This window comes from Neomonachus schauinslandi, chromosome 8 (genome assembly GCF_002201575.2).
Source record: "Neomonachus schauinslandi chromosome 8, ASM220157v2, whole genome shotgun sequence".
NCBI classification, from domain to species: Eukaryota; Metazoa; Chordata; class Mammalia; order Carnivora; family Phocidae; genus Neomonachus; species Neomonachus schauinslandi.
In genome coordinates this window covers 91,410,697-91,424,045 of record NC_058410.1, presented here as the reverse complement: position 1 = coordinate 91,424,045, position 13,349 = coordinate 91,410,697, and the positions used below count along the sequence as shown (strand labels likewise).

Below are 13,349 nucleotides of genomic sequence, written 5' to 3'. Positions count from 1 at the left end.
TTCCTCAGTAAGCTTGCTTTTCCACTCCTAGAAACATCAACTTCATTGCTTTTCCTTTCTCTTCAAATATTCCAATATGCTTCCTTTGCTTACTGTTAGTCATTAGGAAGAACTCCCTCATCCTCTCACAACAACAAAACAATAGTTTTAACTGTAGCTTTATCCACTCTTCCCTCCTTTAAAATGGTGAGATTATCCTTATGCCTATATAAGGCCAACCTCCAAAGGTTTAGGGTCAGCACTTAAACCAGCAAACTAACTACTCACACACACACACAACTCTCCTTTGAGTAGAGCTCTGTTGCCTCTTGCTGTTGCTCTGTTTCCATGCTTCCCTTAACAACAAAACTTCTCAAATCAGCTGCTATGCACATCATCTCTGCCTCCATGCCTGTTTTGTGCTCATTACCTACTGTTTCTCCTTCTGTTTTTGTGGAGGGAGCGTTAGTTGCAAATCAGCTAGTTTCTTCATATCAAGCTTGATACTATTCTTTTATTTCTTATGTGGCAAAGCCATCACTATGAATTGCACATCTTTTATTAAACACTATGAGCCAAAAACTGTTCTTGATTAACCTAAAATAAATTACAGAAAGAGAATTCCAGCAAAGCAAAGCACACCCTTTGTAGAACATAATGATGAGAACAGCAGCAGAACCTACAGTGCCCAAGAGTGGGTACAGCAGGATTTGTGCTAATGCATGGTGACTAAAGGTTTACAGTTCAGTCTACCTAAAGTTAGTTCTCAATGTCTTAGAGTGTGCAATAGCACTCAGAACATGCATAAATACATCAATATATCAATGTCTACTAATGGCTGCTTTAAATATATATATCTTTAAAGAAAAATATTTCAGAACCAAGTAACATAAAAATCAGTGCGGTGTGGGGCAACATTAACCAAATAAGCCAGGCAGTAAGTGAGCTTTCTGCTAGGGACACAGAAAAGAAATGATGTCTTTGTCTTCGAAGAGCTCAATTCTTTTTTTTTTTTTTTTTAAGGTTTCTTCATTGATTTGAGAGACAGAGAGTGCACACGCAGAGGGGAGGGGCAGAAAGAGAGGAAAAGAATCTCAAGCAGACTCCCCACAGAGCGCAGAGCCTGACTCTGGACTCAATCTCAGGACCCTGAGACCATGACCTGAGCCAAAATCAAGTCGGCCACTTAACCGACTGAGCCTCCCAGGCGCCCCCAAGAGCTCAAGTTCTAACTGGAAAGACAGCAGCCTAGTAAGTTCTATAACAGAAGTGTGTACAGGATACAAAGTGGAGGATGAAGTATTTTGCTGTGGGAGGGAGACAATTAGGAAAGATTTTATGAATGAGACGTGAGTAAGAGTTTGCTAAATAGAACTTTCCAGTAGAGGAAGCATGTGCAAAGGAATGGAAGCATGAGATTGCCCCACAGAATTGTGAGGAATTTGGTGGCTAGACCATAAGAACAAGAAAAAGGTACTGATGAATTGAGATCAGATCATAGATGATCTTATAAATCGTGCTAAGAAATTAAACATAAGATTATATTTTAGTCAGTGTGGAACTTTGAAAGGTCATAGGGAGAGGACTAACATTATTAAATTAGCCTTGGTTTTTGAGAAAGATTGTGTCCTGACCTGTGGTCAATAGATTGAAGGGAAACTAGAGGGGAGACTACTTCCACAATAAAGTCCAGAGGAGGGGCAGATTTTGGAGATCTCTAGGAGGAAGAATGGATAGGATTTGGCACCATTCTGTTCATTTGGTCATTCTAATAACTTAGTCACTACTTCAGAGGACATGTTCTAAATATTCAGAAGTTGTAAATAAAGTTTTACACATCCTTTAAGTAGGCTTCAGGCCCAGCTTGGAGCCCAACATAGAGCTCGATGTGGGTCATGAGTCTATGACCCCTGAGATCAAGACCTGAGCCGAGATCAAGAGCCAGATGTTCAACTGACTGAGCCACCCAGGTGCCCCAAGTTTTACACATCCTTTAAAATGTTGTTGTGGAGCTACATGATTAACTGGGAGGAATCTTTACTATATATAATTGATTTTTAAAAAACAAACTTAAAGTAATACATACAGTAAATCCCATTTTATATATAAATCTTTGCATACTCAACTTTTATTTTCTTAAGATAAATTTCTAGAGGTTGAATTCTAAAGTCAGAAGATTAAAAGTTTAAAATATATCTGGGACGGGGTGCAGGGGTGTGTGTGTGTGTGTGCATGTGTGCATATATATTGTTATATAGAACAAAAGTCTGTAAGATGTATACTAATATGATGACTGAACTTATAGGTTGTTTTCAATTTTATGTTATGAGCATCCCTATTCATAAATCTTTAGATTCCTCTCCTACTATTTCTTTTTTTTTTTTAAAGATTTTATTTATTTTTTTGACAGAGAGAGACATAGCGAGAGCAGGAACACAAGCAAGGGGAGTGGGAGAGGGAGAAGCAGGCCTCCCGCAGAGCAGGGAGCCCGACGCGGGACTCGATCCCAGGACCCTGGGATCATGACCTGAGCCGAAGGCAGACGCTTAACGACTGAGCCACCCAGGCGCCCCAATTCCTCTCCTACTATTTCTTTAGATAAAGTCCTAAGAATGGAAATTCTGTATCAAAAAGTGTGCACATTTAAAGGCTTTTCAGAGATGCCTGGGTGGTTCATTCAGTTAAGCATCTGCTTATCTCTTTCTCTATAATAAATAAATAAATAATCTTTAAAAAATAGAGGCTTTTGATACACCTTGCCAAATTTTTTTCTAGAAAATTATCAATTCGTATTCCATCCTTAGTATTTGACAGTTTATACATGCCCACATCAACACTAAATGGTGACTTTTAAAAATATTTTAGCTATCTGCCTGCTGATAGATGATATGAAGTTGATCATTTTCTTTTCTTTTTTTTAAAAGATTTTGTTTATTTATTTGAGAGAGAGAAAAAACAAGCAGTGTGGAGGGGCAGAGGGAGAGAGAGAAGCAGACTCCCTCTATCCCAGGACCCAGAGATCATGATCTGAGCTGAAGGCAGACACTTAACTGACTGAGCCACCCAAGTGCCCCATTTGATCATTTTCTGACACATTTATTAAAGATTCATTTTCTGGAGTCTTAAACATATCTGGAAATACTGTTAGCATAAAGTGTGAGATTGGGATTCAACTTCAATTTTTCCCCCAATTGTTGCCATGTAGCAAGCAAATAATCCTTTCCCTACAGACTTGAGATGGCATCTTTATTAGAGACAAAAATTTTATTGATATTCATTTTTCTGCTTCCAGACTTTTTTTTTAACAGCTTTATTGAGATGTAAATTCACAAACTACACAATTAATCCATCTAAACTGTGCAATTTAATTGTTTTTGGTATATTATTTATTTTTAAAGACTGTGGTAAAACATATAAAAATTGCCATCTTAACATGATTCAATGTACAACTTAGTGGCATTAATTACATCCAGAATGTTGCATTATTTCTAAAACTTTTTCATCATCCAAATGGAAACTCTGTAACCATTAAATAGCAAATCCTCATTCCCACTGTTCCTGGCCATCCTATTCTGTTAATCAACCATGTCTCTGTTCTCCAGACAGTCTCATGCCATTTTTATTATGATACATTTATATATTCTGGGACGCCTGGGTGGCTCAGTTGGTTAAGCGTCTGCCTTCAGCTCAGGTCATGATCCGAGGGTTGTGGGATGGAGTCCCGCATCCCATCGCATCGGGGCTCCTTGCTCAGCCAGGGAGCCTGCTTCTCCCTCTGCCTGCTGCTCCTCGTGCTTATGTTCTCTCTCTCTCTCAAACAAATAAATAAATAAAATCTATAGCTATCGTTGAGCTGCATCTTAAGAGGATGCAGGAGCAATCCACTTAACATGGTGGGAGGGTCTTTGGTGATGTTTGGGGTCAGTTCAGAAGAGGGCATTCCTGTCAGAGGTAACAGCATGAGCAAAGACTTTAGGTTGAGAGATAGTATGGATGTGTGTAGAAACCAGTAAGAACTTACATATTGCGGTATCATAAATTTAAAAAGCAGGGAATAGTGAGAGAAGATGTTGAAGAGCTGGACAAGGACTAATACTAAAGTGTCTTAATGGTCATATTAGGAAGTTTGGATTTATTCTTTTTATTTTGGAGAACCAGGGAAAGATTTCAAGTAGGGAGATGACATTATCAGTGAGGGACATTATCACACTTACTTTATTTATTTATTTTTAGGGAGGGAGAGAGAGATGGGAGGGAGAGGAAAAGGGAGAGGCCCCAAGGTCAGCACAGAGTCTGACAGTGGGGCTTGATCTCACAACCCTGAGACTATGACCTGAGCCGAAATTGAGAGTTGGATGCTTAACTGACTGAGCCACTCAGGCATCCCTCATTAACACAGTTTCTTTGTTAAAAGATTTTCAATCATTTTCATTATTTTCATTTGCAGTATGTCCAACCAGATAATGAATTGTTTGCAGCTCCAGAACCACACGGATTTTCTGGAACTTTCTTGTCCTTGAAGGCATCGCTATGTCAGAAATGCCTTCTCTCCACTCCAGGCCAGTTAAAACATGAATACATGTCCTCTGTGCCAAGCGCTGTCAAAGCACTTAATGAGAAAATTGATCCTTCCCCGTGCTAAAGTCCGCAAAAGTCCTTTCTATGCCTTGTGCATGGAAAAGTTTTATTTTATTGTTTGACCTAGTCTCTCTAGGCCTCTCTGATCTCCAGTATGCTGTCCAAATGATTTACCCTGGGTCATGATACGCATTTCCTTTTCACCTATTGTTTCCTGCTGAAAGCCTGAGTAGTTAGGAGCTATCTTTCTGGAGAAAGTAGGTAAAAAATTGTGTGGGAAGGGCGAAGCCTGACAGAAGGAACAATGTGTTCTGGGTTAAGCCCTTAAATTCCACAATGATCTTAGTAAAATGAATTACGAATATTTTGATTTCCCTGCCTTGGTCCCATGTTTAAGAATAAAAACATTTACATCTATTCTAAACTAACAGGAAAGTGTGTCTGTGTATACAGAAAGTTTTTTCCAGAAAAAAAACCATTAAATATATTTGATATTTTTATTGATTTTCTGTTTGCTGCAGTTAACTCTTCCCATTTTTTCATCTTTAATGAACTGATACTGTAGAGACCAGTGTTTCAATGATGACAAGCATTTTTCATATCAAACTTAACCTGCATACCAGCTTGGTGAGCCTCACTCTCTGGACCAGGCTCAATATTCCTGGGTAAAGTTTTGCAAGATCCAAATTTTGTCAATTTTCATTTTCCATCATTTTTAGTCGATTACAAGTATACTGGTTAGTATTAGCCACTGTTAGTTTTCTTGTCTTGTTTTCTACCAAATTTAATTTTCCTGAGTTAATTGTGAGGTTTCAACACTATCAATACAATCTGATTTTCCAATAGGTCCTTTAACCAAAGCAGTGTCCTCCATGTTGTTAAAGCCATTCCCAGTATGATTATGATGGTTCTTTCTTCTTGTAACCTTTTCATAGACTGGGTAAAGACAGATTGTGTTTATATCTAGAAGCAAAAAGCAAAGATCATTAATGAACAAATCTGAACCTGGGTGCTTGGCTAGTTCAAAATAAGAATCAAAACATCATGCTTTGTGGTAAGCTTGTTGGCTTTTTTAGGATGAGAAATCTTTGTTTTGTGAATGTGACAGACTTGTCATTTCTATATTTTCTTTTTAGCTCCATTGTGTTTTTTCATAAATTTACTAAAATTTCTTTAACAAGATAAGTTTTCCCCAGCTCTTCCAAGGAAATTTTCCATCTAATGATTTTCCATTTGAGTTCTACTCTAGTAAGTCCCTTAGGATTGGATTTTGTTTATAATCTTATTCTTTCCCAATGCCTCTTTCAAATTTCACATTAAGGTCCAGAAGACGAGTAAAAATAAATTTAAGACTTATTTGTGCAATTCATCCCAGACATTCCAAGGGAAAAAAAAAATTGATTACTCATTTCTATTTTCCTTTCTCAAAAAAAAAAAAACCCATAAAAAAAGATAGTAAAACCAAGTTTTTAGGGATTGATGAGTCAAGGCAGGGGATGGAATTCTAGGATTCCAGTAGAATTAGGACAATCTTAAACCTCCTTTGTGGAAGAGCATTTAGTATTGGGAGTGCTCCAAACACCAGAAGTCTGGAGAGAGTAAAGAACAGCTCTCCACCACATGCCTGTGAGCTATTATTCTACTCTGCACAAAACCTACAGTGTGGACTACGGTTGGCATGAGGCTTAAATTAACAAGTAAATGTTTCTGAAGAGCCCAGCAGGTGCTGGCTATCATTCTTTAGTGGGTACTGTAATGGTCCTTGCAAAAAGAAGGCACAATCCCTGTCCTTAAAGGGGCTCATTTTGGTCCTAGTGATGACTAGCAACAATTACCTCACAGTGTTTATAACGGACTGAGATAGAGGTCAGCCCAAGCTGCTGTGGAAGCAAGTAATCTAGACCAGTGGTTTTCAAACTTTTTTGTCTCAGGACCCCTATACACTTCCAAGAGCTTTTGTTTATATGGGTTAGTTATTTACCATCATAGGAATTAAATCTAAGAATAAAACATTTTAAAAAATAACAAAATTCTTTGTTATCATAATCGATTATGAAAAATATATTTTCCAACAAAATTTAATGAAAAGAGTGGCATTGTTTTAAATTTTTGCACATTTCTTCAGTGTCTGGCTGAATAGATGGCTGGATTCTCCTGCTTCTGAATTTAATCAGTTGCTACATGTTTTGGTTGAAGAAGTTGAAGAAAAGTTGGCCTTAAACATATGGAATTGTCAGAGTTAAAGCTTCTCTGAAAGGTCTCGGGAATCCTTCAGAGGATCCTCTTGATACATTTTGAGAACTGCTGACTTCGACCGGGAATGATTCTTGGAGAAGGCAACTTGAGTCCTGAAGATGACTAGCTATTTAGAGACAAGGTGGGGAATGGAGGTGGTTAATGATGGGACTGTTGTGCACACCCAGCAGGGATTCTTGGGCAAGGGGCTCAACTACTCCGCTCTAGTCTTCCATTTTTGAAAGCAAACCCAATTAATGAAAAGTATGGGGGGCGGCAAATTTGATCATCAATATTACATTATCTATGAAGCCTTCGTGCTTATTACAATCGAGAAAACCCGATCTATGCCTCACCCCTTCGGGCCGCCAGCGAGATGATAGCTAAAAGCCCGCAGGCGTGCCGCGCCCTCAGAAGACTGGGAGGGGCGCGGAAGCGCAGGGGAGTGTGACTGCCTGGGCCCCGCGGAGGCGCGGCTCGGGAGGGCCCACACTGCGCAGGCGCAGCGTGCAGGCCGCGGCCCCCGGAACGGTAAACAGTGGGGTCACGTGACGCGGCCCGGCTCCTGCCCCCGCGCCGCCGCCGCACGCCGATGGCTGCGGGGTCTCGCGCCGCCGCACGGTCCCCACGAGGCGAGCGACCCTCGGGCCCTGGGCGGCGGTGGCTGCTACGAAGATAAAGAGGGCGGCGCGGAAGCCGGGCTAGTGTCGTCAGAAGCAGCCGCTCGGCCCGGTGAGGAAAAGAGGCTGTGGCAGCGACGCCGACGTCCTGCGCGTACCCCCTCTCCTCGGCACCCACCGGGCCCCCTCCTCCTCGGCGGCGGCGGCGGCGGCGGCGGCAGCAGCGGCCACCATCTTCCTCTTGCTGCCAGTGGTAGCGCTCGTCTGGCGGAGCTGGGTGAGTTGCGGCTCTGGCCGCGGCCAGGGAGACGGGCAATCCTCCCCTCCCCCATCCCCTTCTACACGCACAGCGCCTCCGCGGGCCTCCCCGCCCCTCCCGCGGCGGACACTCCGCGCCTTTCTCCCGCGCAGCCGGGAAACCTCACCGGCCTCTTGCGCAACGTCCTCGGCCTGCCCGGGCCGCGCCTCTGTAGCCCTGGAGCGTTTGGACCGCGGGCTGGGAGGGAGGCGCGGCGGCGAGCTCGCCAGGCGGGGAGGGTCGGGACGGCGGCCTCTCCCCGGCTCCTGTTCCCGGGCCTTCGGCGGTGAGTGTGCCCTACCGCCGCCGCCGCCGCGCGGGCGCGCAGGCCCGCGGGGATCGCGAGCGCTGCCAGGAAGGCCTGGTCCGCAGGCCCCCGGACCCGGCCCTTCGGACCTCTTCCCTCCAAAGGAGTCCGGCTTTGAGCTTTGGGCCCTGGGTCTGGGAAGCCAGGATTGGCCTTTGCCGCGAGGCCGAGCCTCGTCCCAGCTTTTGGAGAGGGGGGAGTTGGCGCTCTATCCATCCTCCTGCTACCGCGCGCTTTTGTGCTCGGGACCCAAACTGTCGACTCCTTTTGCTTAGTTTGAAATGGGAAGCCTAGAATCTGGCCTTCGGATAATACGAGTAATTTAATGAACCACTTGTCGATACGTGTGTGTTAATGGTGCTAAATAACTGATCACCTGACACGGGGGGGCGGGGGGGAGGAAGAAAGGGAGAGAATGTTGGTACCGCGCATAGTCCTGTTTCCCTTCTTTCCCCCAGCAATGTGTTGCCGGGTCCGATGACCTTTTCCCATCTTTGGATTTTTAAGTGCTATTTCCTAGAGACTATGATTCGAGGTAGTTTGAATGCATGATTATTGGTGCTATTCAGTAATCATTCGCAGATTATGATCATGGATAATCATTAATGTAAGTGGCAACAACTATTTGTTATCTACCTTTTTAAAATCTTCATTATGTGTAGAGATACTTAATTTAAAATCAGACATTGGTTACTGAGCCTTTCCCAAATGCTTTACTACCTTATTTTAAGCTTAAAAAAAAAAAAAGATACAGTAAACTATTTAGGGAGTACTTAGATAGTACATTGTTCTATTTAGTTACTATTTTGGGGTCGGACTTGTCTTCCTTTTTACAAACTCGTTGTTTGAGATCTTCCGAAACTATGCCTGCATTACTCATTCATTTCCTACCATTTTTTGATTCTTGAATGAAGTGTTTGGGATTGTGAAAATGTTTGTAGATGTGTTTGTGGTTGGAAAGAGACGTGAGTCAAAGAACCAAGAAATCTTTGCAGCATTCTTCTGTTCTTGAGTTTGTATATTCATTCCAGAGCACAAGAGATGTGTAAAGATTATTATTTCGGGTAGTTTTTCACTACCACTCGACCTTTTCTTAATTTTCTATTATTATCTGTCCAGTTCTTCTGTTTACTAGCCCTATAGTACAATAACGAATTTTTTCTCTATCATTATCACTATTTTAAATTACATATAATTTGAGAGGGGACTTAGGTAGGAACTATTATTGCTCTGATTAAGCCACACACTGTTCAATTCTTGAGCTGCCGAAAGACTTCTACTCAACTGAAGTGGGCCACTTTTTAAGTATGCAGAATTTCAACAATAGATTTTAAGCTTTATTTCATAGCTGTATTGGTGATTTGTCAAAAGGATAACAAATGAGTTACTGATGGGACCAGTTTTCCCTTGTTCCTTGCATGCTTTATAGGTCTGTTTATTGAAGAGCATGAAAATGTAATTTATTATACTGCTTTTGCATCCTTTGGGAGGGTAGTGAACTTCCTTATCTATCACATGTCCTTGGGATAGACTTCACATAACTTTAGTTGATCCTTTGGTATACTCTGTTGCATATTCAAATAAGTCAAATCTAAAAGAAGTGGTATGTGTAAATGTAGGTGAAAATTAGCGTTGGTTAAGTGCAAATTTCAGAATAGAAAAGTGGTAAAGAAGTTGTCTTTATGTTAAAATGGTTTAAAACCATACTATTAAAATTTAAAATGTATTGAGATTGGAATTTAGTGGTAAAGAAGTTGTCTTTATGTTAAAATGGTTTAAAACCATACTATTAAAATTTAAAATGTATTGAGATTGGAATTAGTTAAGAAAGGTTGATAATTTTTGAGTTCTATAATAGCATATCAATAAAACTATTATTGATAAAAGTTTGGAAAGCAGCAATTGACAATTTGGATTACTGCAAAATTATCTTGAATTTAGATTTTTACATAGTATGGATTATATTTGGAAAAAACTGATGAATGTAAATTAAAATTAGGCATACAGTTCTGTTTTTTTGAGTGCTGAAACATAATGGTTATCTTCCTTGGTAATATGGTGTTTGCCTTTTTGATACATTTTGCTTTCTTAAATGTGCACTTTTTTCCTTGTTTTTTACACAGATTTCTCATGAAATCCTTTTTACTTAATTTTTTGTCTAGAGATAAGATCTTTTTATTTTTTGAGGTAATGAGATTTATTGATCACCATCTCAGGTTTGTAGGTTACCCATAACTACTTCACCAGTGTCATGAAGTATCAGGAGGAGGGCTGATTTCAAAATATTTTCATTCATCCATGTTTCAGGAATTCTTTCTGACAAGTGGCTGCTGATTTCTTTCTTGCGTGGAGCAGTACATCTTGGGCTCTGTTTCTCTTTTATTTCTTCTTGGAGCACCTCTGAGAATCCTGGAGTATCTTTTCAGAAGCTTAGACATTTTATTTTTTTAACTACAAAAATGACTTGGCAAGTTGTTAGACACTTACAATACAGTTGTGTGTTGAACAGTAAAAGGTAACTAACTCCCTTTTAGTTTCTGCTGTTTGATTACTGGGAAAAGATATTGAGGGTATTGATTCAAAATATTTGAGACCCGGGTGCTGTTTGTACCCTCAAGAAACCTGGACTAGGTTGAGAAACAAGATTCAAAGACATGAGGTGTTAAATCATTGTATTAGAGTTAAAAGAAGAAATTTCAAGAATTACAAAAGGCATTGTGAGGAATTGTCAAATGTATAGACTGGACACTTACTCCTATGCATTGTATGTTTAATTTAGATCATTTTTTAATGGTCGGGATTTTCATTTTTATGATCATTTGTACCATGAAGAGAGGTGATGGATGAAGAGAAATAGTTGAGTAAAAATTTCAAAATACTATTCAGAAGTTTTAATCCGCACAATCTATTAGATGAAGTTTTAAATGGCATAGTAGATTGTACAGAAAGGCTAAATGTAATACTTTTGTTTCATTCATAATTTGTGTGAGTTGGCCACATGAAAAAATTCTAAAATTGTAGACTGTGAAAATAAATTGCAGAGTTTGTAGTGGATAACTTCCAAAATGATGTTTATACACACTGAGGATAGATAGCCACTGTATTTTTTATATGTAGGGAGTGGCTTAGTGCGTATTTTCTAACTTATTTTGGAAGAAGTGTATGTCACTTTATTTTTAGTATTTTTAGGATTTCATTAATGATATATTAAGAACTGAAAAATTAGTATGTGTTATGAGTAGAGTGCATAAAGTATGGTAGTTTAAGTGTGCAGACTCAGGAATCACAACACTGCCTGGGTTCCAGTTTGGGTATACTGGATATGTGACCTTGGGCAAATTACATAATGGTCTGGGCCTCAGTTTGCTCATCTGTAAAATAGATATAATAATTGCACCTACCTCACAGTGTTGTTGAGAGGGACTAATGAGATAATGCATACAAGACACTGAGCATAGGGCCTGGCACATAGTATATGCTAAAAGGACATGTTAGCAGGACTGTTATTACCTAGGCCATAGTTCTAATGATGAACTACTTCCACTGTTTCTGTGGTTAATCCAAACTGCTAATGCTTCCCATAATATCAATAGGATATAGTTGTAAACTTTGAAGTTAACTCAATACGGTTGGCTAGTGTAATTCTGCTTTTGCCAGTTTCAACTTGTACTTGATAGTTCTTTTTCTAGATTCTTAGGTAAACTTTAGTCTTAGTATGGCAGACGCCTTGGGTTCTTACATTCTCTTACCTGATAAATTCAGAAAAGTTACGAACCTTGCTGCTGCTTACACATTCTAACCAGTGAAACTGGAGTAGAATTTGATGTGTGTGTTTGGAGCAGTTGATGAGGTTGCGTTGCTCTATAGAATTATACTTTCTAGAATTGTGTCATACCACATGGTTTAACCATTTAGTGATTTTCCTTATCTCTATCCTGGAAGGATAATCTGTTATTCATCTTTAATGTTGTTATATTATGGTGGTTAAGAACTGACCTTTGTCTCAGAGCAGAATTGAGTCCCAGCTCTGTCACTTATTTATTCTGTAATATTGGGTGTAACTTCGCTAAGCTTTAGCCCCACTCTTATGACTTGAGAATAATGATAGTACCTTCCTAATTGTGTGGTTGTGAAGATTAAATGACATGCATTTAGCTTTAGTGTAGTGCCTGGCACATAATAAATATTCAATGCATTTTACTTTATAAACAGATATTATAGGGTAGTGGTAAGTGCATTGATTCTTGAATGAAATTTTCTGGGTTCAGATTTCAGCACCACTGAGCAAGTAATTTAATCTCCTTGATCCCAATTAATTTCTTCCTTCATTGTTTCTTTCTTCCTTTGTTTACTGGATTATAATACAGCATTGTTGTGAGGATTAAGTTAATAAATGTAGAGCAGAGTTTCTTAACGTTAGCAGTTTTCTGGCTGGATAATTCTTTGTTGTGGGGCTTTCCTAGTGCATTGTAGTATATTTACTAGATGCCAGTAGCCTGCCCTTCAGTTGCGATGGCCAAATGTCCTCTAGAGGGGCATAATCACCTCTGATTGAGAATTACTGATGTAAAGCATGTAGAACATTGCCTGGTGTGAAATTAGAGCACATCATTTTACGTTTTCGTCACCATTAGTAGTGGTACTTTTATTTTTCTACTACTACTGCCTATTAGAAATTTGTTTATGGTAAGGATGACTAATGAATTGATGGCTTAATTGAAACTGTAGTATAGGGGCTGGAAGTCACCAAGTTTCCATTTCCAGGCTTTGCGTTTAGATCTTCGCCTGGATTGCTTTTCCCCATTTTTGTATGGATCACTCTCTTTGCAGTTTTGGCTTACATGTTGCCCTGTAATAAGATCTTCATTTAGCATTGTATGTAGAAACTCTCCTCCTCCCCGCATCACTATTACCCTGTTTAAATTTTCATCATAGATTTTATAATCTCCTGAATATATTTGTACCCCCCATGCCATCCCCATACACATACACACAAATATAGACTGTATGAGACAGAGCTTCATCATGCGATAACCTCTTAGGGCCTTTGATAGCTTTAGTTATTTATTGTTAGGCTTAGATCTCTATATATATTTAGGGAGATAACATGGTAAAATACATAGTTTTACTTTGAAGATGCTTCTGGAAAGTCGAGATAATTTTAATGTACTCTTAATTTAAAGGGGATTTTTGTAGAAGTGTAATTTTTTGTGTGTGTGTGCTGTTGGTGCTTTCTAAATCTTTCTGCTTTCTAGTCATACATGGAAAAATACATGTTGGCTTTTTTCAGCATAAACTAAATTTGGCTGCAGTATAATTTTTTGTGAGTTAA

The 13,349-nt window shown here is 39.7% G+C and overlaps 1 protein-coding gene across 1 annotated transcript in view; it reads left to right on the top strand.

Moving 5' to 3' along the window:
- Positions 1-7,660: 7,660 nt before the first annotated feature.
- Positions 7,661-13,349, top strand: part of PHF3 (PHD finger protein 3) — an 85,647-nt gene continuing 79,958 nt past the window's right edge. The window contains exon 1 of the mRNA XM_021692125.2: positions 7,661-7,689. The gene's annotated coding sequence lies outside the window, so the exon portion shown is untranslated. The remainder of the gene's footprint in view (positions 7,690-13,349) is intronic.